The 20,043-nt window shown below is 47.2% G+C and overlaps 44 non-coding genes and 24 pseudogenes across 44 annotated transcripts; all 68 read right to left on the bottom strand.

Moving 5' to 3' along the window:
• Positions 1–25: 25 nt before the first annotated feature.
• LOC146293065 (5S ribosomal RNA) lies at positions 26–144 on the bottom strand. The gene has a single exon (XR_014754329.1). It is a non-coding gene; the product is annotated as a 5S ribosomal RNA (ribosomal RNA).
• A 176-nt stretch (positions 145–320) lies between these two features.
• Positions 321–439, bottom strand: LOC146293064 (5S ribosomal RNA; annotated as a pseudogene).
• Positions 440–609: 170 nt separating this feature from the next.
• LOC146293063 (5S ribosomal RNA) lies at positions 610–728 on the bottom strand (annotated as a pseudogene).
• A 170-nt stretch (positions 729–898) lies between these two features.
• Positions 899–1,017, bottom strand: LOC146293062 (5S ribosomal RNA). Its single transcript, XR_014754200.1, has one exon. It is a non-coding gene; the product is annotated as a 5S ribosomal RNA (ribosomal RNA).
• Positions 1,018–1,189: 172 nt separating this feature from the next.
• LOC146293061 (5S ribosomal RNA) lies at positions 1,190–1,308 on the bottom strand. Its single transcript, XR_014754328.1, has one exon. It is a non-coding gene; the product is annotated as a 5S ribosomal RNA (ribosomal RNA).
• Positions 1,309–1,482: 174 nt separating this feature from the next.
• On the bottom strand, positions 1,483–1,601 carry LOC146293060 (5S ribosomal RNA; annotated as a pseudogene).
• Positions 1,602–1,773: 172 nt separating this feature from the next.
• LOC146293059 (5S ribosomal RNA) lies at positions 1,774–1,892 on the bottom strand. Its single transcript, XR_014754327.1, has one exon. It is a non-coding gene; the product is annotated as a 5S ribosomal RNA (ribosomal RNA).
• A 176-nt stretch (positions 1,893–2,068) lies between these two features.
• On the bottom strand, positions 2,069–2,187 carry LOC146293058 (5S ribosomal RNA). Its single transcript, XR_014754198.1, has one exon. It is a non-coding gene; the product is annotated as a 5S ribosomal RNA (ribosomal RNA).
• Positions 2,188–2,357: 170 nt separating this feature from the next.
• On the bottom strand, positions 2,358–2,476 carry LOC146293057 (5S ribosomal RNA; annotated as a pseudogene).
• A 172-nt stretch (positions 2,477–2,648) lies between these two features.
• On the bottom strand, positions 2,649–2,767 carry LOC146293056 (5S ribosomal RNA). Its single transcript, XR_014754326.1, has one exon. It is a non-coding gene; the product is annotated as a 5S ribosomal RNA (ribosomal RNA).
• A 176-nt stretch (positions 2,768–2,943) lies between these two features.
• On the bottom strand, positions 2,944–3,062 carry LOC146293055 (5S ribosomal RNA; annotated as a pseudogene).
• Positions 3,063–3,232: 170 nt separating this feature from the next.
• LOC146293054 (5S ribosomal RNA) lies at positions 3,233–3,351 on the bottom strand (annotated as a pseudogene).
• A 170-nt stretch (positions 3,352–3,521) lies between these two features.
• LOC146293053 (5S ribosomal RNA) lies at positions 3,522–3,640 on the bottom strand. Its single transcript, XR_014754197.1, has one exon. It is a non-coding gene; the product is annotated as a 5S ribosomal RNA (ribosomal RNA).
• Positions 3,641–3,812: 172 nt separating this feature from the next.
• On the bottom strand, positions 3,813–3,931 carry LOC146293052 (5S ribosomal RNA). Its single transcript, XR_014754325.1, has one exon. It is a non-coding gene; the product is annotated as a 5S ribosomal RNA (ribosomal RNA).
• Positions 3,932–4,105: 174 nt separating this feature from the next.
• LOC146293051 (5S ribosomal RNA) lies at positions 4,106–4,224 on the bottom strand (annotated as a pseudogene).
• Positions 4,225–4,396: 172 nt separating this feature from the next.
• LOC146293050 (5S ribosomal RNA) lies at positions 4,397–4,515 on the bottom strand. Its single transcript, XR_014754324.1, has one exon. It is a non-coding gene; the product is annotated as a 5S ribosomal RNA (ribosomal RNA).
• A 172-nt stretch (positions 4,516–4,687) lies between these two features.
• LOC146293049 (5S ribosomal RNA) lies at positions 4,688–4,806 on the bottom strand. Its single transcript, XR_014754323.1, has one exon. It is a non-coding gene; the product is annotated as a 5S ribosomal RNA (ribosomal RNA).
• A 174-nt stretch (positions 4,807–4,980) lies between these two features.
• LOC146293048 (5S ribosomal RNA) lies at positions 4,981–5,099 on the bottom strand. Its single transcript, XR_014754196.1, has one exon. It is a non-coding gene; the product is annotated as a 5S ribosomal RNA (ribosomal RNA).
• Positions 5,100–5,265: 166 nt separating this feature from the next.
• LOC146293047 (5S ribosomal RNA) lies at positions 5,266–5,384 on the bottom strand. Its single transcript, XR_014754321.1, has one exon. It is a non-coding gene; the product is annotated as a 5S ribosomal RNA (ribosomal RNA).
• A 174-nt stretch (positions 5,385–5,558) lies between these two features.
• LOC146293046 (5S ribosomal RNA) lies at positions 5,559–5,677 on the bottom strand (annotated as a pseudogene).
• Positions 5,678–5,849: 172 nt separating this feature from the next.
• Positions 5,850–5,968, bottom strand: LOC146293045 (5S ribosomal RNA). The gene has a single exon (XR_014754320.1). It is a non-coding gene; the product is annotated as a 5S ribosomal RNA (ribosomal RNA).
• A 172-nt stretch (positions 5,969–6,140) lies between these two features.
• Positions 6,141–6,259, bottom strand: LOC146293044 (5S ribosomal RNA). The gene has a single exon (XR_014754319.1). It is a non-coding gene; the product is annotated as a 5S ribosomal RNA (ribosomal RNA).
• A 174-nt stretch (positions 6,260–6,433) lies between these two features.
• Positions 6,434–6,552, bottom strand: LOC146293043 (5S ribosomal RNA). Its single transcript, XR_014754195.1, has one exon. It is a non-coding gene; the product is annotated as a 5S ribosomal RNA (ribosomal RNA).
• Positions 6,553–6,724: 172 nt separating this feature from the next.
• LOC146293042 (5S ribosomal RNA) lies at positions 6,725–6,843 on the bottom strand. Its single transcript, XR_014754194.1, has one exon. It is a non-coding gene; the product is annotated as a 5S ribosomal RNA (ribosomal RNA).
• A 172-nt stretch (positions 6,844–7,015) lies between these two features.
• Positions 7,016–7,134, bottom strand: LOC146293041 (5S ribosomal RNA). Its single transcript, XR_014754318.1, has one exon. It is a non-coding gene; the product is annotated as a 5S ribosomal RNA (ribosomal RNA).
• A 174-nt stretch (positions 7,135–7,308) lies between these two features.
• On the bottom strand, positions 7,309–7,427 carry LOC146293040 (5S ribosomal RNA). Its single transcript, XR_014754193.1, has one exon. It is a non-coding gene; the product is annotated as a 5S ribosomal RNA (ribosomal RNA).
• A 170-nt stretch (positions 7,428–7,597) lies between these two features.
• Positions 7,598–7,716, bottom strand: LOC146293039 (5S ribosomal RNA; annotated as a pseudogene).
• Positions 7,717–7,888: 172 nt separating this feature from the next.
• LOC146293038 (5S ribosomal RNA) lies at positions 7,889–8,007 on the bottom strand. Its single transcript, XR_014754317.1, has one exon. It is a non-coding gene; the product is annotated as a 5S ribosomal RNA (ribosomal RNA).
• A 172-nt stretch (positions 8,008–8,179) lies between these two features.
• Positions 8,180–8,298, bottom strand: LOC146293037 (5S ribosomal RNA). The gene has a single exon (XR_014754316.1). It is a non-coding gene; the product is annotated as a 5S ribosomal RNA (ribosomal RNA).
• Positions 8,299–8,472: 174 nt separating this feature from the next.
• On the bottom strand, positions 8,473–8,591 carry LOC146293036 (5S ribosomal RNA). The gene has a single exon (XR_014754192.1). It is a non-coding gene; the product is annotated as a 5S ribosomal RNA (ribosomal RNA).
• A 172-nt stretch (positions 8,592–8,763) lies between these two features.
• Positions 8,764–8,882, bottom strand: LOC146293035 (5S ribosomal RNA). The gene has a single exon (XR_014754191.1). It is a non-coding gene; the product is annotated as a 5S ribosomal RNA (ribosomal RNA).
• Positions 8,883–9,054: 172 nt separating this feature from the next.
• Positions 9,055–9,173, bottom strand: LOC146293034 (5S ribosomal RNA). The gene has a single exon (XR_014754315.1). It is a non-coding gene; the product is annotated as a 5S ribosomal RNA (ribosomal RNA).
• A 174-nt stretch (positions 9,174–9,347) lies between these two features.
• On the bottom strand, positions 9,348–9,466 carry LOC146293033 (5S ribosomal RNA). The gene has a single exon (XR_014754190.1). It is a non-coding gene; the product is annotated as a 5S ribosomal RNA (ribosomal RNA).
• A 170-nt stretch (positions 9,467–9,636) lies between these two features.
• Positions 9,637–9,755, bottom strand: LOC146293032 (5S ribosomal RNA; annotated as a pseudogene).
• Positions 9,756–9,927: 172 nt separating this feature from the next.
• Positions 9,928–10,046, bottom strand: LOC146293031 (5S ribosomal RNA). Its single transcript, XR_014754314.1, has one exon. It is a non-coding gene; the product is annotated as a 5S ribosomal RNA (ribosomal RNA).
• A 176-nt stretch (positions 10,047–10,222) lies between these two features.
• LOC146293030 (5S ribosomal RNA) lies at positions 10,223–10,341 on the bottom strand. The gene has a single exon (XR_014754189.1). It is a non-coding gene; the product is annotated as a 5S ribosomal RNA (ribosomal RNA).
• Positions 10,342–10,511: 170 nt separating this feature from the next.
• On the bottom strand, positions 10,512–10,630 carry LOC146293029 (5S ribosomal RNA; annotated as a pseudogene).
• A 176-nt stretch (positions 10,631–10,806) lies between these two features.
• Positions 10,807–10,925, bottom strand: LOC146293028 (5S ribosomal RNA; annotated as a pseudogene).
• Positions 10,926–11,095: 170 nt separating this feature from the next.
• Positions 11,096–11,214, bottom strand: LOC146293027 (5S ribosomal RNA; annotated as a pseudogene).
• Positions 11,215–11,384: 170 nt separating this feature from the next.
• On the bottom strand, positions 11,385–11,503 carry LOC146293026 (5S ribosomal RNA). Its single transcript, XR_014754187.1, has one exon. It is a non-coding gene; the product is annotated as a 5S ribosomal RNA (ribosomal RNA).
• Positions 11,504–11,675: 172 nt separating this feature from the next.
• On the bottom strand, positions 11,676–11,794 carry LOC146293025 (5S ribosomal RNA). Its single transcript, XR_014754313.1, has one exon. It is a non-coding gene; the product is annotated as a 5S ribosomal RNA (ribosomal RNA).
• Positions 11,795–11,972: 178 nt separating this feature from the next.
• LOC146293024 (5S ribosomal RNA) lies at positions 11,973–12,091 on the bottom strand. Its single transcript, XR_014754186.1, has one exon. It is a non-coding gene; the product is annotated as a 5S ribosomal RNA (ribosomal RNA).
• Positions 12,092–12,261: 170 nt separating this feature from the next.
• LOC146293023 (5S ribosomal RNA) lies at positions 12,262–12,380 on the bottom strand (annotated as a pseudogene).
• A 170-nt stretch (positions 12,381–12,550) lies between these two features.
• LOC146293022 (5S ribosomal RNA) lies at positions 12,551–12,669 on the bottom strand (annotated as a pseudogene).
• Positions 12,670–12,841: 172 nt separating this feature from the next.
• Positions 12,842–12,960, bottom strand: LOC146293021 (5S ribosomal RNA). Its single transcript, XR_014754312.1, has one exon. It is a non-coding gene; the product is annotated as a 5S ribosomal RNA (ribosomal RNA).
• A 172-nt stretch (positions 12,961–13,132) lies between these two features.
• LOC146293020 (5S ribosomal RNA) lies at positions 13,133–13,251 on the bottom strand. Its single transcript, XR_014754310.1, has one exon. It is a non-coding gene; the product is annotated as a 5S ribosomal RNA (ribosomal RNA).
• A 174-nt stretch (positions 13,252–13,425) lies between these two features.
• LOC146293019 (5S ribosomal RNA) lies at positions 13,426–13,544 on the bottom strand (annotated as a pseudogene).
• A 172-nt stretch (positions 13,545–13,716) lies between these two features.
• On the bottom strand, positions 13,717–13,835 carry LOC146293018 (5S ribosomal RNA). Its single transcript, XR_014754185.1, has one exon. It is a non-coding gene; the product is annotated as a 5S ribosomal RNA (ribosomal RNA).
• Positions 13,836–14,007: 172 nt separating this feature from the next.
• On the bottom strand, positions 14,008–14,126 carry LOC146293017 (5S ribosomal RNA). Its single transcript, XR_014754309.1, has one exon. It is a non-coding gene; the product is annotated as a 5S ribosomal RNA (ribosomal RNA).
• Positions 14,127–14,300: 174 nt separating this feature from the next.
• LOC146293016 (5S ribosomal RNA) lies at positions 14,301–14,419 on the bottom strand. Its single transcript, XR_014754184.1, has one exon. It is a non-coding gene; the product is annotated as a 5S ribosomal RNA (ribosomal RNA).
• A 170-nt stretch (positions 14,420–14,589) lies between these two features.
• LOC146293015 (5S ribosomal RNA) lies at positions 14,590–14,708 on the bottom strand. Its single transcript, XR_014754308.1, has one exon. It is a non-coding gene; the product is annotated as a 5S ribosomal RNA (ribosomal RNA).
• Positions 14,709–14,884: 176 nt separating this feature from the next.
• LOC146293014 (5S ribosomal RNA) lies at positions 14,885–15,003 on the bottom strand (annotated as a pseudogene).
• A 170-nt stretch (positions 15,004–15,173) lies between these two features.
• On the bottom strand, positions 15,174–15,292 carry LOC146293013 (5S ribosomal RNA; annotated as a pseudogene).
• A 465-nt stretch (positions 15,293–15,757) lies between these two features.
• LOC146293012 (5S ribosomal RNA) lies at positions 15,758–15,876 on the bottom strand (annotated as a pseudogene).
• A 170-nt stretch (positions 15,877–16,046) lies between these two features.
• On the bottom strand, positions 16,047–16,165 carry LOC146293011 (5S ribosomal RNA). Its single transcript, XR_014754183.1, has one exon. It is a non-coding gene; the product is annotated as a 5S ribosomal RNA (ribosomal RNA).
• A 172-nt stretch (positions 16,166–16,337) lies between these two features.
• On the bottom strand, positions 16,338–16,456 carry LOC146293010 (5S ribosomal RNA). The gene has a single exon (XR_014754307.1). It is a non-coding gene; the product is annotated as a 5S ribosomal RNA (ribosomal RNA).
• Positions 16,457–16,630: 174 nt separating this feature from the next.
• Positions 16,631–16,749, bottom strand: LOC146293009 (5S ribosomal RNA). The gene has a single exon (XR_014754306.1). It is a non-coding gene; the product is annotated as a 5S ribosomal RNA (ribosomal RNA).
• A 176-nt stretch (positions 16,750–16,925) lies between these two features.
• On the bottom strand, positions 16,926–17,044 carry LOC146293008 (5S ribosomal RNA; annotated as a pseudogene).
• Positions 17,045–17,214: 170 nt separating this feature from the next.
• Positions 17,215–17,333, bottom strand: LOC146293007 (5S ribosomal RNA; annotated as a pseudogene).
• A 172-nt stretch (positions 17,334–17,505) lies between these two features.
• LOC146293006 (5S ribosomal RNA) lies at positions 17,506–17,624 on the bottom strand. Its single transcript, XR_014754305.1, has one exon. It is a non-coding gene; the product is annotated as a 5S ribosomal RNA (ribosomal RNA).
• A 172-nt stretch (positions 17,625–17,796) lies between these two features.
• LOC146293005 (5S ribosomal RNA) lies at positions 17,797–17,915 on the bottom strand. The gene has a single exon (XR_014754304.1). It is a non-coding gene; the product is annotated as a 5S ribosomal RNA (ribosomal RNA).
• Positions 17,916–18,089: 174 nt separating this feature from the next.
• Positions 18,090–18,208, bottom strand: LOC146293004 (5S ribosomal RNA). The gene has a single exon (XR_014754182.1). It is a non-coding gene; the product is annotated as a 5S ribosomal RNA (ribosomal RNA).
• Positions 18,209–18,380: 172 nt separating this feature from the next.
• LOC146293003 (5S ribosomal RNA) lies at positions 18,381–18,499 on the bottom strand. Its single transcript, XR_014754303.1, has one exon. It is a non-coding gene; the product is annotated as a 5S ribosomal RNA (ribosomal RNA).
• A 174-nt stretch (positions 18,500–18,673) lies between these two features.
• On the bottom strand, positions 18,674–18,792 carry LOC146293002 (5S ribosomal RNA). The gene has a single exon (XR_014754181.1). It is a non-coding gene; the product is annotated as a 5S ribosomal RNA (ribosomal RNA).
• Positions 18,793–18,962: 170 nt separating this feature from the next.
• Positions 18,963–19,081, bottom strand: LOC146293001 (5S ribosomal RNA; annotated as a pseudogene).
• Positions 19,082–19,253: 172 nt separating this feature from the next.
• Positions 19,254–19,372, bottom strand: LOC146293000 (5S ribosomal RNA). The gene has a single exon (XR_014754302.1). It is a non-coding gene; the product is annotated as a 5S ribosomal RNA (ribosomal RNA).
• Positions 19,373–19,548: 176 nt separating this feature from the next.
• Positions 19,549–19,667, bottom strand: LOC146292999 (5S ribosomal RNA; annotated as a pseudogene).
• A 170-nt stretch (positions 19,668–19,837) lies between these two features.
• LOC146292998 (5S ribosomal RNA) lies at positions 19,838–19,956 on the bottom strand (annotated as a pseudogene).
• Positions 19,957–20,043: the final 87 nt, after the last annotated feature.

Below are 20,043 nucleotides of genomic sequence, written 5' to 3'. Positions count from 1 at the left end.
CAGTTTCTAAGTGAATGAGCAAAAGAGCATACAGCACCTGGTATTCCCAGGCGGTCTCCCATCCAAGTACTAACCAGGCCCGACCCTGCTTAGCTTCCGAGATCAGACGAGATCGGGCGTTCCCAGGCTGGTGTGGCCGTACGAAATAAGTTGACAACCATAGGCTACTTATCCATATACAGATTTGGCATTTGACAATGCAAGGTGGTCTCTCTCTCTCTCTCTCTCTTGTGTCAAAATGAAAACAGTTTCCAGCCCCTTTCATGAAGGACTACTTGTGCATATTGCAAGATTTCAGTTTATAAGTGAATGAGCAAAAGAGCATACAGCACCTGGTATTCCTAGGCGGTCTCCCATCCAAGTACTAACCAGGCCCGACCCTGCTTAGCTTCCGAGATGAGACGAGATGGGGCTTTGCCAGGCTGGTGTGGCCGTACGAAATAAGTTGACAACCATAGGCTACTTATCCATATACAGATTTGGCAATTGACAATGCAAGGTGGTCTCTCTCTCTCTCTCGTGTCAAAATGAAAACAGATTCCAGCCCCTTTCATGAAGGACTACTTGTGCATATTGCAAAATTTCAGTTTCTAAATGAATGAGCAAAAGAGCATACAGCACCTGGTATTCCCAGGCGGTCTCCCATCCAAGTACTAACCAGGCCCGACCCTGCTTAGCTTCCGAGATGAGACGAGATCGGGCGTTGCCAGGCTGGTGTGGCCGTACGAAATAAGTTGACAACCATAGGCTACTTATCCATATACAGATTTGGCATTTGACAATGCAAGGTGGTCTCTCTCTCTCTCTCGTGTCAAAATGAAAACAGCTTCCAGCCCCTTTCATGAAGGACTACTTGTGCATATTGCAAGATTTCAGTTTATAAGTGAATGAGCAAAAGAGCATACAGCACCTGGTATTCCCAGGCGGTCTCCCATCCAAGTACTAACCAGGCCCGACCCTGCTTAGCTTCCGAGATCAGACGAGATCGGGCGTTGCCAGGCTGGTTTGGCCGTACGAAATAAGTTGACAACCATAGGCTACTTATCCATATACAGATTTGGCATTTGACAATGCAAGGTGGTCTCTCTCTCTCTCTCTCGTGTCAAAATGAAAACAGCTTCCAGCCCCTTTCATGAAGGACTACTTGTGCATATTGCAAGATTTCAGTTTCTAAGTGAATGAGCAAAAGAGCATACAGCACCTGGTATTCCCAGGCGGTCTCCCATCCAAGTACTAACCAGGCCCGACCCTGCTTAGCTTCCGAGATCAGACGAGATCGGGCGTTCCCAGGCTGGTGTGGCCGTACGAAATAAGTTGACAACCATAGGCTACTTATCCATATACAGATTTGGCATTTGACAATGCAAGGTGGTCTCTCTCTCTCTCTCTCTCGTGTCAAAATGAAAACAGCTTCCAGCCCCTTTCATGAAGGACTACTTGTGCATATTGCAAGATTTCAGTTTCTAAGTGAATGAGCAAAAGAGCATACAGCACCTGGTATTCCCAGGCGGTCTCCCATCCAAGTACTAACCAGGCCCGACCCTGCTTAGCTTCCGAGATCAGACGAGATCAGGCGTTGCCAGGCTGGTTTGGCCGTACGAAATAAGTTGACAACCATAGGCTACTTATCCATATACAGATTTGGCATTTGACAATGCAAGGTGGTCTCTCTCTCTCTCTCTCGAGTCAAAATGAAAACAGCTTCCAGCCCCTTTCATGAAGGACTACTTGTGCATATTGCAAGATTTCAGTTTCTAAGTGAATGAGCAAAAGAGCATACAGCACCTGGTATTCCCAGGCGGTCTCCCATCCAAGTACTAACCAGGCCCGACCCTGCTTAGCTTCCGAGATCAGACGAGATCGGGCGTTCCCAGGCTGGTGTGGCCGTACGAAATAAGTTGACAACCATAGGCTACTTATCCATATACAGATTTGGCATTTGACAATGCAAGGTGGTCTCTCTCTCTCTCTCTCTCTCGTGTCAAAATGAAAACAGTTTCCAGCCCCTTTCATGAAGGACTACTTGTGCATATTGCAAGATTTCAGTTTATAAGTGAATGAGCAAAAGAGCATACAGCACCTGGTATTCCCAGGCGGTCTCCCATCCAAGTACTAACCAGGCCCGACCCTGCTTAGCTTCCGAGATCAGACGAGATCGGGCGTTGCCAGGCTGGTTTGGCCGTACGAAATAAGTTGACAACCATAGGCTACTTATCCATATACAGATTTGGCATTTGACAATGCAAGGTGGTCTCTCTCTCTCTCTCGTGTCAAAATGAAAACAGCTTCCAGCCCCTTTCATGAAGGACTACTTGTGCATATTGCAAGATTTCAGTTTCTAAGTGAATGAGCAAAAGAGCATACAGCACCTGGTATTCCCAGGCGGTCTCCCATCCAAGTACTAACCAGGCCCGACCCTGCTTAGCTTCCGAGATCAGACGAGATCAGGCGTTGCCAGGCTGGTTTGGCCGTACGAAATAAGTTGACAACCATAGGCTACTTATCCATATACAGATTTGGTATTTGACAATGCAAGGTGGTCTCTCTCTCTCTCTCTCGTGTCAAAATGAAAACAGCTTCCAGCCCCTTTCATGAAGGACTACTTGTGCATATTGCAAGATTTCAGTTTCTAAGTGAATGAGCAAAAGAGCATACAGCACCTGGTATTCCCAGGCGGTCTCCCATCCAAGTACTAACCAGGCCCGACCCTGCTTAGCTTCCGAGATCAGACGAGATCGGGCGTTCCCAGGCTGGTGTGGCCGTACGAAATAAGTTGACAACCATAGGCTACTTATCCATATACAGATTTGGCATTTGACAATGCAAGGTGGTCTCTCTCTCTCTCTCTCTCTTGTGTCAAAATGAAAACAGTTTCCAGCCCCTTTCATGAAGGACTACTTGTGCATATTGCAAGATTTCAGTTTATAAGTGAATGAGCAAAAGAGCATACAGCACCTGGTATTCCTAGGCAGTCTCCCATCCAAGTACTAACCAGGCCCGACCCTGCTTAGCTTCCGAGATGAGACGAGATGGGGCTTTGCCAGGCTGGTGTGGCCGTACGAAATAAGTTGACAACCATAGGCTACTTATCCATATACAGATTTGGCAATTGACAATGCAAGGTGGTCTCTCTCTCTCTCTCGTGTCAAAATGAAAACAGATTCCAGCCCCTTTCATGAAGGACTACTTGTGCATATTGCAAAATTTCAGTTTCTAAATGAATGAGCAAAAGAGCATACAGCACCTGGTATTCCCAGGCGGTCTCCCATCCAAGTACTAACCAGGCCCGACCCTGCTTAGCTTCCGAGATGAGACGAGATCGGGCGTTGCCAGGCTGGTGTGGCCGTACGAAATAAGTTGACAACCATAGGCTACTTATCCATATACAGATTTGGCATTTGACAATGCAAGGTGGTCTCTCTCTCTCTCTCGTGTCAAAATGAAAACAGCTTCCAGCCCCTTTCATGAAGGACTACTTGTGCATATTGCAAGATTTCAGTTTATAAGTGAATGAGCAAAAGAGCATACAGCACCTGGTATTCCCAGGCGGTCTCCCATCCAAGTACTAACCAGGCCCGACCCTGCTTAGCTTCCGAGATCAGACGAGATCGGGCGTTGCCAGGCTGGTTTGGCCGTACGAAATAAGTTGACAACCATAGGCTACTTATCCATATACAGATTTGGCATTTGACAATGCAAGGTGGTCTCTCTCTCTCTCTCTCGTGTCAAAATGAAAACAGCTTCCAGCCCCTTTCATGAAGGACTACTTGTGCATATTGCAAGATTTCAGTTTCTAAGTGAATGAGCAAAAGAGCATACAGCACCTGGTATTCCCAGGCGGTCTCCCATCCAAGTACTAACCAGGCCCGACCCTGCTTAGCTTCCGAGATCAGACGAGATCGGGCGTTCCCAGGCTGGTGTGGCCGTACGAAATAAGTTGACAACCATAGGCTACTTATCCATATACAGATTTGGCATTTGACAATGCAAGGTGGTCTCTCTCTCTCTCTCTCTCGTGTCAAAATGAAAACAGCTTCCAGCCCCTTTCATGAAGGACTACTTGTGCATATTGCAAGATTTCAGTTTCTAAGTGAATGAGCAAAAGAGCATACAGCACCTGGTATTCCCAGGCGGTCTCCCATCCAAGTACTAACCAGGCCCGACCCTGCTTAGCTTCCGAGATCAGACGAGATCAGGCGTTGCCAGGCTGGTTTGGCCGTACGAAATAAGTTGACAACCATAGGCTACTTATCCATATACAGATTTGGTATTTGACAATGCAAGGTGGTCTCTCTCTCTCTCTCTCGTGTCAAAATGAAAACAGCTTCCAGCCCCTTTCATGAAGGACTACTTGTGCATATTGCAAGATTTCAGTTTCTAAGTGAATGAGCAAAAGAGCATACAGCACCTGGTATTCCCAGGCGGTCTCCCATCCAAGTACTAACCAGGCCCGACCCTGCTTAGCTTCCGAGATCAGACGAGATCGGGCGTTCCCAGGCTGGTGTGGCCGTACGAAATAAGTTGACAACCATAGGCTACTTATCCATATACAGATTTGGCATTTGACAATGCAAGGTGGTCTCTCTCTCTCTCTCTCGTGTCAAAATGAAAACAGCTTCCAGCCCCTTTCATGAAGGACTACTTGTGCATATTGCAAGATTTCAGTTTCTAAGTGAATGAGCAAAAGAGCATACAGCACCTGGTATTCCCAGGCGGTCTCCCATCCAAGTACTAACCAGGCCCGACCCTGCTTAGCTTCCGAGATCAGACGAGATCGGGCGTTCCCAGGCTGGTGTGGCCGTACGAAATAAGTTGACAACCATAGGCTACTTATCCATATACAGATTTGGCATTTGACAATGCAAGGTGGTGTCTCTCTCTCTCTCTCTCGTGTCAAAATGAAAACAGTTTCCAGCCCCTTTCATGAAGGACTACTTGTGCATATTGCAAGATTTCAGTTTATAAGTGAATGAGCAAAAGAGCATACAGCACCTGGTATTCCCAGGCGGTCTCCCATCCAAGTACTAACCAGGCCCGACCCTGCTTAGCTTCCGAGATCAGACGAGATCGGGCGTTGCCAGGCTGGTTTGGCCGTACGAAATAAGTTGACAACCATAGGCTACTTATCCATATACAGATTTGGCATTTGACAATGCAAGGTGGTCTCTCTCTCTCGTGTCAAAATGAAAACAGCTTCCAGCCCCTTTCATGAAGGACTACTTGTGCATATTGCAAGATTTCAGTTTCTAAGTGAATGAGCAAAAGAGCATACAGCACCTGGTATTCCCAGGCGGTCTCCCATCCAAGTACTAACCAGGCCCGACCCTGCTTAGCTTCCGAGATCAGACGAGATCGGGCGTTCCCAGGCTGGTGTGGCCGTACGAAATAAGTTGACAACCATAGGCTACTTATCCATATACAGATTTGGCATTTGACAATGCAAGGTGGTCTCTCTCTCTCTCTCTCTCGTGTCAAAATGAAAACAGCTTCCAGCCCCTTTCATGAAGGACTACTTGTGCATATTGCAAGATTTCAGTTTCTAAGTGAATGAGCAAAAGAGCATACAGCACCTGGTATTCCCAGGCGGTCTCCCATCCAAGTACTAACCAGGCCCGACCCTGCTTAGCTTCCGAGATCAGACGAGATCAGGCGTTGCCAGGCTGGTTTGGCCGTACGAAATAAGTTGACAACCATAGGCTACTTATCCATATACAGATTTGGTATTTGACAATGCAAGGTGGTCTCTCTCTCTCTCTCTCGTGTCAAAATGAAAACAGCTTCCAGCCCCTTTCATGAAGGACTACTTGTGCATATTGCAAGATTTCAGTTTCTAAGTGAATGAGCAAAAGAGCATACAGCACCTGGTATTCCCAGGCGGTCTCCCATCCAAGTACTAACCAGGCCCGACCCTGCTTAGCTTCCGAGATCAGACGAGATCGGGCGTTCCCAGGCTGGTGTGGCCGTACGAAATAAGTTGACAACCATAGGCTACTTATCCATATACAGATTTGGCATTTGACAATGCAAGGTGGTCTCTCTCTCTCTCTCTCGTGTCAAAATGAAAACAGCTTCCAGCCCCTTTCATGAAGGACTACTTGTGCATATTGCAAGATTTCAGTTTCTAAGTGAATGAGCAAAAGAGCATACAGCACCTGGTATTCCCAGGCGGTCTCCCATCCAAGTACTAACCAGGCCCGACCCTGCTTAGCTTCCGAGATCAGACGAGATCGGGCGTTCCCAGGCTGGTGTGGCCGTACGAAATAAGTTGACAACCATAGGCTACTTATCCATATACAGATTTGGCATTTGACAATGCAAGGTGGTCTCTCTCTCTCTCTCTCTCGTGTCAAAATGAAAACAGTTTCCAGCCCCTTTCATGAAGGACTACTTGTGCATATTGCAAGATTTCAGTTTATAAGTGAATGAGCAAAAGAGCATACAGCACCTGGTATTCCCAGGCGGTCTCCCATCCAAGTACTAACCAGGCCCGACCCTGCTTAGCTTCCGAGATCAGACGAGATCGGGCGTTGCCAGGCTGGTTTGGCCGTACGAAATAAGTTGACAACCATAGGCTACTTATCCATATACAGATTTGGTATTTGACAATGCAAGGTGGTCTCTCTCTCTCTCTCTCGTGTCAAAATGAAAACAGCTTCCAGCCCCTTTCATGAAGGACTACTTGTGCATATTGCAAGATTTCAGTTTCTAAGTGAATGAGCAAAAGAGCATACAGCACCTGGTATTCCCAGGCGGTCTCCCATCCAAGTACTAACCAGGCCCGACCCTGCTTAGCTTCCGAGATCAGACGAGATCGGGCGTTGCCAGGCTGGTTTGGCCGTACGAAATAAGTTGACAACCATAGGCTACTTATCCATATACAGATTTGGCATTTGACAATGCAAGGTGGTCTCTCTCTCTCTCTCTCGTGTCAAAATGAAAACAGCTTCCAGCCCCTTTCATGAAGGACTACTTGTGCATATTGCAAGATTTCAGTTTCTAAGTGAATGAGCAAAAGAGCATACAGCACCTGGTATTCCCAGGCGGTCTCCCATCCAAGTACTAACCAGGCCCGACCCTGCTTAGCTTCCGAGATCAGACGAGATCGGGCGTTCCCAGGCTGGTGTGGCCGTACGAAATAAGTTGACAACCATAGGCTACTTATCCATATACAGATTTGGCATTTGACAATGCAAGGTGGTCTCTCTCACTCTCTCTCTCGTGTCAAAATGAAAACAGTTTCCAGCCCCTTTCATGAAGGACTACTTGTGCATATTGCAAGATTTCAGTTTATAAGTGAATGAGCAAAAGAGCATACAGCACCTGGTATTCCCAGGCGGTCTCCCATCCAAGTACTAACCAGGCCCGACCCTGCTTAGCTTCCGAGATCAGACGAGATCGGGCGTTGCCAGGCTGGTTTGGCCGTACGAAATAAGTTGACAACCATAGGCTACTTATCCATATACAGATTTGGCATTTGACAATGCAAGGTGGTCTCTCTCTCTCTCTCGTGTCAAAATGAAAACAGCTTCCAGCCCCTTTCATGAAGGACTACTTGTGCATATTGCAAGATTTCAGTTTCTAAGTGAATGAGCAAAAGAGCATACAGCACCTGGTATTCCCAGGCGGTCTCCCATCCAAGTACTAACCAGGCCCGACCCTGCTTAGCTTCCGAGATCAGACGAGATCAGGCGTTGCCAGGCTGGTTTGGCCGTACGAAATAAGTTGACAACCATAGGCTACTTATCCATATACAGATTTGGTATTTGACAATGCAAGGTGGTCTCTCTCTCTCTCTCTCGTGTCAAAATGAAAACAGCTTCCAGCCCCTTTCATGAAGGACTACTTGTGCATATTGCAAGATTTCAGTTTCTAAGTGAATGAGCAAAAGAGCATACAGCACCTGGTATTCCCAGGCGGTCTCCCATCCAAGTACTAACCAGGCCCGACCCTGCTTAGCTTCCGAGATCAGACGAGATCGGGCGTTCCCAGGCTGGTGTGGCCGTACGAAATAAGTTGACAACCATAGGCTACTTATCCATATACAGATTTGGCATTTGACAATGCAAGGTGGTCTCTCTCTCTCTCTCTCGTGTCAAAATGAAAACAGCTTCCAGCCCCTTTCATGAAGGACTACTTGTGCATATTGCAAGATTTCAGTTTCTAAGTGAATGAGCAAAAGAGCATACAGCACCTGGTATTCCCAGGCGGTCTCCCATCCAAGTACTAACCAGGCCCGACCCTGCTTAGCTTCCGAGATCAGACGAGATCGGGCGTTCCCAGGCTGGTGTGGCCGTACGAAATAAGTTGACAACCATAGGCTACTTATCCATATACAGATTTGGCATTTGACAATGCAAGGTGGTCTCTCTCTCTCTCTCTCTCGTGTCAAAATGAAAACAGTTTCCAGCCCCTTTCATGAAGGACTACTTGTGCATATTGCAAGATTTCAGTTTATAAGTGAATGAGCAAAAGAGCATACAGCACCTGGTATTCCCAGGCGGTCTCCCATCCAAGTACTAACCAGGCCCGACCCTGCTTAGCTTCCGAGATCAGACGAGATCGGGCGTTGCCAGGCTGGTTTGGCCGTACGAAATAAGTTGACAACCATAGGCTACTTATCCATATACAGATTTGGTATTTGACAATGCAAGGTGGTCTCTCTCTCTCTCTCTCGTGTCAAAATGAAAACAGCTTCCAGCCCCTTTCATGAAGGACTACTTGTGCATATTGCAAGATTTCAGTTTCTAAGTGAATGAGCAAAAGAGCATACAGCACCTGGTATTCCCAGGCGGTCTCCCATCCAAGTACTAACCAGGCCCGACCCTGCTTAGCTTCCGAGATCAGACGAGATCGGGCGTTGCCAGGCTGGTTTGGCCGTACGAAATAAGTTGACAACCATAGGCTACTTATCCATATACAGATTTGGCATTTGACAATGCAAGGTGGTCTCTCTCTCTCTCTCTCGTGTCAAAATGAAAACAGCTTCCAGCCCCTTTCATGAAGGACTACTTGTGCATATTGCAAGATTTCAGTTTCTAAGTGAATGAGCAAAAGAGCATACAGCACCTGGTATTCCCAGGCGGTCTCCCATCCAAGTACTAACCAGGCCCGACCCTGCTTAGCTTCCGAGATCAGACGAGATCGGGCGTTCCCAGGCTGGTGTGGCCGTACGAAATAAGTTGACAACCATAGGCTACTTATCCATATACAGATTTGGCATTTGACAATGCAAGGTGGTCTCTCTCACTCTCTCTCTCGTGTCAAAATGAAAACAGTTTCCAGCCCCTTTCATGAAGGACTACTTGTGCATATTGCAAGATTTCAGTTTATAAGTGAATGAGCAAAAGAGCATACAGCACCTGGTATTCCCAGGCGGTCTCCCATCCAAGTACTAACCAGGCCCGACCCTGCTTAGCTTCCGAGATCAGACGAGATCGGGCGTTGCCAGGCTGGTTTGGCCGTACGAAATAAGTTGACAACCATAGGCTACTTATCCATATACAGATTTGGCATTTGACAATGCAAGGTGGTCTCTCTCTCTCTCTCGTGTCAAAATGAAAACAGCTTCCAGCCCCTTTCATGAAGGACTACTTGTGCATATTGCAAGATTTCAGTTTCTAAGTGAATGAGCAAAAGAGCATACAGCACCTGGTATTCCCAGGCGGTCTCCCATCCAAGTACTAACCAGGCCCGACCCTGCTTAGCTTCCGAGATCAGACGAGATCAGGCGTTGCCAGGCTGGTTTGGCCGTACGAAATAAGTTGACAACCATAGGCTACTTATCCATATACAGATTTGGTATTTGACAATGCAAGGTGGTCTCTCTCTCTCTCTCTCGTGTCAAAATGAAAACAGCTTCCAGCCCCTTTCATGAAGGACTACTTGTGCATATTGCAAGATTTCAGTTTCTAAGTGAATGAGCAAAAGAGCATACAGCACCTGGTATTCCCAGGCGGTCTCCCATCCAAGTACTAACCAGGCCCGACCCTGCTTAGCTTCCGAGATCAGACGAGATCGGGCGTTCCCAGGCTGGTGTGGCCGTACGAAATAAGTTGACAACCATAGGCTACTTATCCATATACAGATTTGGCATTTGACAATGCAAGGTGGTCTCTCTCTCTCTCTCTCTCTTGTGTCAAAATGAAAACAGTTTCCAGCCCCTTTCATGAAGGACTACTTGTGCATATTGCAAGATTTCAGTTTATAAGTGAATGAGCAAAAGAGCATACAGCACCTGGTATTCCCAGGCGGTCTCCCATCCAAGTACTAACCAGGCCCGACCCTGCTTAGCTTCCGAGATCAGACGAGATCGGGCGTTGCCAGGCTGGTTTGGCCGTACGAAATAAGTTGACAACCATAGGCTACTTATCCATATACAGATTTGGCATTTGACAATGCAAGGTGGTCTCTCTCTCTCTCTCGTGTCAAAATGAAAACAGCTTCCAGCCCCTTTCATGAAGGACTACTTGTGCATATTGCAAGATTTCAGTTTCTAAGTGAATGAGCAAAAGAGCATACAGCACCTGGTATTCCCAGGCGGTCTCCCATCCAAGTACTAACCAGGCCCGACCCTGCTTAGCTTCCGAGATCAGACGAGATCGGGCGTTGCCAGGCTGATTTGGCCGTACGAAATAAGTTGACAACCATAGGCTACTTATCCATATACAGATTTGGCATTTGACAATGCAAGGTGGTCTCTCTCTCTCTCGCTCTCTCGTGTCAAAATGAAAACAGCTTCCAGCCCCATTCATGAAGGACTACTTGTGCATGTTGCAAGATTTCAGTTTCTAAGTGAATGAGCAAAAGAGCATACAGCACCTGGTATTCCTAGGCGGTCTCCCATCCAAGTACTAACCAGGCCCGACCCTGCTTAGCTTCCGAGATGAGACGAGATGGGGCTTTGCCAGGCTGGTGTGGCCGTACGAAATAAGTTGACAACCATAGGCTACTTATCCATATACAGATTTGGCAATTGACAATGCAAGGTGGTCTCTCTCTCTCTCTCGTGTCAAAATGAAAACAGATTCCAGCCCCTTTCATGAAGGACTACTTGTGCATATTGCAAAATTTCAGTTTCTAAATGAATGAGCAAAAGAGCATACAGCACCTGGTATTCCCAGGCGGTCTCCCATCCAAGTACTAACCAGGCCCGACCCTGCTTAGCTTCCGAGATGAGACGAGATCGGGCGTTGCCAGGCTGGTGTGGCCGTACGAAATAAGTTGACAACCATAGGCTACTTATCCATATACAGATTTGGCATTTGACAATGCAAGGTGGTCTCTCTCTCTCTCTCGTGTCAAAATGAAAACAGCTTCCAGCCCCTTTCATGAAGGACTACTTGTGCATATTGCAAGATTTCAGTTTATAAGTGAATGAGCAAAAGAGCATACAGCACCTGGTATTCCCAGGCGGTCTCCCATCCAAGTACTAACCAGGCCCGACCCTGCTTAGCTTCCGAGATCAGACGAGATCGGGCGTTGCCAGGCTGGTTTGGCCGTACGAAATAAGTTGACAACCATAGGCTACTTATCCATATACAGATTTGGCATTTGACAATGCAAGGTGGTCTCTCTCTCTCTCTCTCGTGTCAAAATGAAAACAGCTTCCAGCCCCTTTCATGAAGGACTACTTGTGCATATTGCAAGATTTCAGTTTCTAAGTGAATGAGCAAAAGAGCATACAGCACCTGGTATTCCCAGGCGGTCTCCCATCCAAGTACTAACCAGGCCCGACCCTGCTTAGCTTCCGAGATCAGACGAGATCGGGCGTTCCCAGGCTGGTGTGGCCGTACGAAATAAGTTGACAACCATAGGCTACTTATCCATATACAGATTTGGCATTTGACAATGCAAGGTGGTCTCTCTCTCTCTCTCTCTCTCTCGTGTCAAAATGAAAACAGTTTCCAGCCCCTTTCATGAAGGACTACTTGTGCATATTGCAAGATTTCAGTTTATAAGTGAATGAGCAAAAGAGCATACAGCACCTGGTATTCCCAGGCGGTCTCCCATCCAAGTACTAACCAGGCCCGACCCTGCTTAGCTTCCGAGATCAGACGAGATCGGGCGTTGCCAGGCTGGTTTGGCCGTACGAAATAAGTTGACAACCATAGGCTACTTATCCATATACAGATTTGGCATTTGACAATGCAAGGTGGTCTCTCTCTCTCTCTCGTGTCAAAATGAAAACAGCTTCCAGCCCCTTTCATGAAGGACTACTTGTGCATATTGCAAGATTTCAGTTTCTAAGTGAATGAGCAAAAGAGCATACAGCACCTGGTATTCCCAGGCGGTCTCCCATCCAAGTACTAACCAGGCCCGACCCTGCTTAGCTTCCGAGATCAGACGAGATCGGCCGTTGCCAGGCTGGTTTGGCCGTACGAAATAAGTTGACAACCATAGGCTACTTATCCATATACAGATTTGGCATTTGACAATGCAAGGTGGTCTCTCTCTCTCTCTCGTGTCAAAATGAAAACAGCTTCCAGCCCCTTTCATGAAGGACTACTTGTGCATATTGCAAGATTTCAGTTTCTAAGTGAATGAGCAAAAGAGCATACAGCACCTGGTATTCCCAGGCGGTCTCCCATCCAAGTACTAACCAGGCCCGACCCTGCTTAGCTTCCGAGATCAGACGAGATCGGGCGTTGCCAGGCTGATTTGGCCGTACGAAATAAGTTGACAACCATAGGCTACTTATCCATATACAGATTTGGCATTTGACAATGCAAGGTGGTCTCTCTCTCTCTCTCTCGTGTCAAAATGAAAACAGCTTCCAGCCCCTTTCATGAAGGACTACTTGTGCATATTGCAAGATTTCAGTTTCTAAGTGAATGAGCAAAAGAGCATACAGCACCTGGTATTCCCAGGCGGTCTCCCATCCAAGTACTAACCAGGCCCGACCCTGCTTAGCTTCCGAGATCAGACGAGATCGGGCGTTCCCAGGCTGGTGTGGCCGTACGAAATAAGTTGACAACCATAGGCTACTTATCCATATACAGATTTGGCATTTGACAATGCAAGGTGGTCTCTCTCTCTCTCTCTCGTGTCAAAATGAAAACAGCTTCCAGCCCCTTTCATGAAGGACTACTTGTGCATATTGCAAGATTTCAGTTTCTAAGTGAATGAGCAAAAGAGCATACAGCACCTGGTATTCCCAGGCGGTCTCCCATCCAAGTACTAACCAGGCCCGACCCTGCTTAGCTTCCGAGATCAGACGAGATCGGGCGTTCCCAGGCTGGTGTGGCCGTACGAAATAAGTTGACAACCATAGGCTACTTATCCATATACAGATTTGGCATTTGACAATGCAAGGTGGTCTCTCTCTCTCTCTCTCTCGTGTCAAAATGAAAACAGTTTCCAGCCCCTTTCATGAAGGACTACTTGTGCATATTGCAAGATTTCAGTTTATAAGTGAATGAGCAAAAGAGCATACAGCACCTGGTATTCCCAGGCGGTCTCCCATCCAAGTACTAACCAGGCCCGACCCTGCTTAGCTTCCGAGATCAGACGAGATCAGGCGTTGCCAGGCTGGTTTGGCCGTACGAAATAAGTTGACAACCATAGGCTACTTATCCATATACAGATTTGGTATTTGACAATGCAAGGTGGTCTCTCTCTCTCTCTCTCGTGTCAAAATGAAAACAGCTTCCAGCCCCTTTCATGAAGGACTACTTGTGCATATTGCAAGATTTCAGTTTCTAAGTGAATGAGCAAAAGAGCATACAGCACCTGGTATTCCCAGGCGGTCTCCCATCCAAGTACTAACCAGGCCCGACCCTGCTTAGCTTCCGAGATCAGACGAGATCGGGCGTTGCCAGGCTGGTTTGGCCGTACGAAATAAGTTGACAACCATAGGCTACTTATCCATATACAGATTTGGCATTTGACAATGCAAGGTGGTCTCTCTCTCTCTCTCTCGTGTCAAAATGAAAACAGCTTCCAGCCCCTTTCATGAAGGACTACTTGTGCATATTGCAAGATTTCAGTTTCTAAGTGAATGAGCAAAAGAGCATACAGCACCTGGTATTCCCAGGCGGTCTCCCATCCAAGTACTAACCAGGCCCGACCCTGCTTAGCTTCCGAGATCAGACGAGATCGGGCGTTCCCAGGCTGGTGTGGCCGTACGAAATAAGTTGACAACCATAGGCTACTTATCCATATACAGATTTGGCATTTGACAATGCAAGGTGGTCTCTCTCTCTCTCTCTCTCGTGTCAAAATGAAAACAGTTTCCAGCCCCTTTCATGAAGGACTACTTGTGCATATTGCAAGATTTCAGTTTATAAGTGAATGAGCAAAAGAGCATACAGCACCTGGTATTCCCAGGCGGTCTCCCATCCAAGTACTAACCAGGCCCGACCCTGCTTAGCTTCCGAGATCAGACGAGATCGGGCGTTGCCAGGCTGGTTTGGCCGTACGAAATAAGTTGACAACCATAGGCTACTTATCCATATACAGATTTGGCATTTGACAATGCAAGGTGGTCTCTCTCTCTCTCTCGTGTCAAAATGAAAACAGCTTCCAGCCCCTTTCATGAAGGACTACTTGTGCATATTGCAAGATTTCAGTTTCTAAGTGAATGAGCAAAAGAGCATACAGCACCTGGTATTCCCAGGCGGTCTCCCATCCAAGTACTAACCAGGCCCGACCCTGCTTAGCTTCCGAGATCAGACGAGATCGGGCGTTCCCAGGCTGGTGTGGCCGTACGAAATAAGTTGACAACCATAGGCTACTTATCCATATACAGATTTGGCATTTGACAATGCAAGGTGGTCTCTCTCTCTCTCTCTCTCTTGTGTCAAAATGAAAACAGTTTCCAGCCCCTTTCATGAAGGACTACTTGTGCATATTGCAAGATTTCAGTTTATAAGTGAATGAGCAAAAGAGCATACAGCACCTGGTATTCCCAGGCGGTCTCCCATCCAAGTACTAACCAGGCCCGACCCTGCTTAGCTTCCGAGATCAGACGAGATCGGCCGTTGCCAGGCTGGTTTGGCCGTACGAAATAAGTTGACAACCATAGGCTACTTATCCATATACAGATTTGGCATTTGACAATGCAAGGTGGTCTCTCTCTCTCTCTCGTGTCAAAATGAAAACAGCTTCCAGCCCCTTTCATGAAGGACTACTTGTGCATATTGCAAGATTTCAGTTTCTAAGTGAATGAGCAAAAGAGCATACAGCACCTGGTATTCCCAGGCGGTCTCCCATCCAAGTACTAACCAGGCCCGACCCTGCTTAGCTTCCGAGATCAGACGAGATCGGGCGTTGCCAGGCTGATTTGGCCGTACGAAATAAGTTGACAACCATAGGCTACTTATCCATATACAGATTTGGCATTTGACAATGCAAGGTGGTCTCTCTCTCTCTCGCTCTCTCGTGTCAAAATGAAAACAGCTTCCAGCCCCATTCATGAAGGACTACTTGTGCATGTTGCAAGATTTCAGTTTCTAAGTGAATGAGCAAAAGAGCATACAGCACCTGGTATTCCTAGGCGGTCTCCCATCCAAGTACTAACCAGGCCCGACCCTGCTTAGCTTCTGAGATGAGACGAGATGGGGCTTTGCCAGGCTGGTGTGGCCGTACGAAATAAGTTGACAACCATAGGCTACTTATCCATATACAGATTTGGCAATTGACAATGCAAGGTGGTCTCTCTCTCTCTCTCGTGTCAAAATGAAAACAGATTCCAGCCCCTTTCATGAAGGACTACTTGTGCATATTGCAAAATTTCAGTTTCTAAATGAATGAGCAAAAGAGCATACAGCACCTGGTATTCCCAGGCGGTCTCCCATCCAAGTACTAACCAGGCCCGACCCTGCTTAGCTTCCGAGATGAGACGAGATCGGGCGTTGCCAGGCTGGTGTGGCCGTACGAAATAAGTTGACAACCATAGGCTACTTATCCATATACAGATTTGGCATTTGACAATGCAAGGTGGTCTCTCTCTCTCTCTCGTGTCAAAATGAAAACAGCTTCCAGCCCCTTTCATGAAGGACTACTTGTGCATATTGCAAGATTTCAGTTTATAAGTGAATGAGCAAAAGAGCATACAGCACCTGGTATTCCCAGGCGGTCTCCCATCCAAGTACTAACCAGGCCCGACCCTGCTTAGCTTCCGAGATCAGACGAGATCGGGCGTTGCCAGGCTGGTTTGGCCGTACGAAATAAGTTGACAACCATAGGCTACTTATCCATATACAGATTTGGCATTTGACAATGCAAGGTGGTCTCTCTCTCTCTCTCTCGTGTCAAAATGAAAACAGCTTCCAGCCCCTTTCATGAAGGACTACTTGTGCATATTGCAAGATTTCAGTTTATAAGTGAATGAGCAAAAGAGCATACAGCACCTGGTATTCCCAGGCGGTCTCCCATCCAAGTACTAACCAGGCCCGACCCTGCTTAGCTTCCGAGATCAGACGAGATCGGGCGTTCCCAGGCTGGTGTGGCCGTACGAAATAAGTTGACAACCATAGGCTACTTATCCATATACAGATTTGGCATTTGACAATGCAAGGTGGTCTCTCTCTCTCTCTCTCTCGTGTCAAAATGAAAACAGTTTCCAGCCCCTTTCATGAAGGACTACTTGTGCATATTGCAAGATTTCAGTTTATAAGTGAATGAGCAAAAGAGCATACAGCACCTGGTATTCCCAGGCGGTCTCCCATCCAAGTACTAACCAGGCCCGACCCTGCTTAGCTTCCGAGATCAGACGAGATCGGGCGTTCCCAGGCTGGTGTGGCCGTACGAAATAAGTTGACAACCATAGGCTACTTATCCATATACAGATTTGGCATTTGACAATGCAAGGTGGTCTCTCTCTCTCTCTCTCTCTTGTGTCAAAATGAAAACAGTTTCCAGCCCCTTTCATGAAGGACTACTTGTGCATATTGCAAGATTTCAGTTTATAAGTGAATGAGCAAAAGAGCATACAGCACCTGGTATTCCCAGGCGGTCTCCCATCCAAGTACTAACCAGGCCCGACCCTGCTTAGCTTCCGAGATCAGACGAGATCGGCCGTTGCCAGGCTGGTTTGGCCGTACGAAATAAGTTGACAACCATAGGCTACTTATCCATATACAGATTTGGCATTTGACAATGCAAGGTGGTCTCTCTCTCTCTCTCGTGTCAAAATGAAAACAGCTTCCAGCCCCTTTCATGAAGGACTACTTGTGCATATTGCAAGATTTCAGTTTCTAAGTGAATGAGCAAAAGAGCATACAGCACCTGGTATTCCCAGGCGGTCTCCCATCCAAGTACTAACCAGGCCCGACCCTGCTTAGCTTCCGAGATCAGACGAGATCGGGCGTTGCCAGGCTGATTTGGCCGTACGAAATAAGTTGACAACCATAGGCTACTTATCCATATACAGATTTGGCATTTGACAATGCAAGGTGGTCTCTCTCTCTCTCTCTCGTGTCAAAATGAAAACAGCTTCCAGCCCCTTTCATGAAGGACTACTTGTGCATATTGCAAGATTTCAGTTTCTAAGTGAATGAGCAAAAGAGCATACAGCACCTGGTATTCCCAGGCGGTCTCCCATCCAAGTACTAACCAGGCCCGACCCTGCTTAGCTTCCGAGATCAGACGAGATCGGGCGTTCCCAGGCTGGTGTGGCCGTACGAAATAAGTTGACAACCATAGGCTACTTATCCATATACAGATTTGGCATTTGACAATGCAAGGTGGTCTCTCTCTCTCTCTCTCGTGTCAAAATGAAAACAGCTTCCAGCCCCTTTCATGAAGGACTACTTGTGCATATTGCAAGATTTCAGTTTCTAAGTGAATGAGCAAAAGAGCATACAGCACCTGGTATTCCCAGGCGGTCTCCCATCCAAGTACTAACCAGGCCCGACCCTGCTTAGCTTCCGAGATCAGACGAGATCGGGCGTTCCCAGGCTGGTGTGGCCGTACGAAATAAGTTGACAACCATAGGCTACTTATCCATATACAGATTTGGCATTTGACAATGCAAGGTGGTCTCTCTCTCTCTCTCTCTCGTGTCAAAATGAAAACAGTTTCCAGCCCCTTTCATGAAGGACTACTTGTGCATATTGCAAGATTTCAGTTTCTAAGTGAATGAGCAAAAGAGCATACAGCACCTGGTATTCCCAGGCGGTCTCCCATCCAAGTACTAACCAGGCCCGACCCTGCTTAGCTTCCGAGATCAGACGAGATCGGGCGTTGCCAGGCTGGTTTGGCCGTACGAAATAAGTTGACAACCATAGGCTACTTATCCATATACAGATTTGGCATTTGACAATGCAAGGTGGTCTCTCTCTCTCTCTCTCGTGTCAAAATGAAAACAGCTTCCAGCCCCTTTCATGAAGGACTACTTGTGCATATTGCAAGATTTCAGTTTCTAAGTGAATGAGCAAAAGAGCATACAGCACCTGGTATTCCCAGGCGGTCTCCCATCCAAGTACTAACCAGGCCCGACCCTGCTTAGCTTCCGAGATCAGACGAGATCGGGCGTTCCCAGGCTGGTGTGGCCGTACGAAATAAGTTGACAACCATAGGCTACTTATCCATATACAGATTTGGCATTTGACAATGCAAGGTGGTCTCTCTCTCTCTCTCTCTCGTGTCAAAATGAAAACAGTTTCCAGCCCCTTTCATGAAGGACTACTTGTGCATATTGCAAGATTTCAGTTTATAAGTGAATGAGCAAAAGAGCATACAGCACCTGGTATTCCCAGGCGGTCTCCCATCCAAGTACTAACCAGGCCCGACCCTGCTTAGCTTCCGAGATCAGACGAGATCGGGCGTTGCCAGGCTGGTTTGGCCGTACGAAATAAGTTGACAACCATAGGCTACTTATCCATATACAGATTTGGCATTTGACAATGCAAGGTGGTCTCTCTCTCTCTCTCGTGTCAAAATGAAAACAGCTTCCAGCCCCTTTCATGAAGGACTACTTGTGCATATTGCAAGATTTCAGTTTCTAAGTGAATGAGCAAAAGAGCATACAGCACCTGGTATTCCCAGGCGGTCTCCCATCCAAGTACTAACCAGGCCCGACCCTGCTTAGCTTCCGAGATCAGACGAGATCAGGCGTTGCCAGGCTGGTTTGGCCGTACGAAATAAGTTGACAACCACAGGCTACTTATCCATATACAGATTTGGTATTTGACAATGCAAGGTGGTCTCTCTCTCTCTCTCTCGTGTCAAAATGAAAACAGCTTCCAGCCCCTTTCATGAAGGACTACTTGTGCATATTGCAAGATTTCAGTTTCTAAGTGAATGAGCAAAAGAGCATACAGCACCTGGTATTCCCAGGCGGTCTCCCATCCAAGTACTAACCAGGCCCGACCCTGCTTAGCTTCCGAGATCAGACGAGATCGGGCGTTCCCAGGCTGGTGTGGCCGTACGAAATAAGTTGACAACCATAGGCTACTTATCCATATACAGATTTGGCATTTGACAATGCAAGGTGGTCTCTCTCTCTCTCTCTCTCTTGTGTCAAAATGAAAACAGTTTCCAGCCCCTTTCATGAAGGACTACTTGTGCATATTGCAAGATTTCAGTTTATAAGTGAATGAGCAAAAGAGCATACAGCACCTGGTATTCCCAGGCGGTCTCCCATCCAAGTACTAACCAGGCCCGACCCTGCTTAGCTTCCGAGATCAGACGAGATCGGCCGTTGCCAGGCTGGTTTGGCCGTACGAAATAAGTTGACAACCATAGGCTACTTATCCATATACAGATTTGGCATTTGACAATGCAAGGTGGTCTCTCTCTCTCTCTCGTGTCAAAATGAAAACAGCTTCCAGCCCCTTTCATGAAGGACTACTTGTGCATATTGCAAGATTTCAGTTTCTAAGTGAATGAGCAAAAGAGCATACAGCACCTGGTATTCCCAGGCGGTCTCCCATCCAAGTACTAACCAGGCCCGACCCTGCTTAGCTTCCGAGATCAGACGAGATCGGGCGTTGCCAGGCTGATTTGGCCGTACGAAATAAGTTGACAACCATAGGCTACTTATCCATATACAGATTTGGCATTTGACAATGCAAGGTGGTCTCTCTCTCTCTCGCTCTCTCG

This window comes from Hypomesus nipponensis, chromosome 4 (genome assembly GCF_054491055.1).
Source record: "Hypomesus nipponensis isolate SF chromosome 4, ASM5449105v1, whole genome shotgun sequence".
Taxonomy (NCBI): Eukaryota; Metazoa; Chordata; class Actinopteri; order Osmeriformes; family Osmeridae; genus Hypomesus; species Hypomesus nipponensis.
The sequence above is the reverse complement of the archived record's forward strand: the minus strand, read 5'-3'. Positions and strand labels throughout refer to the sequence as shown.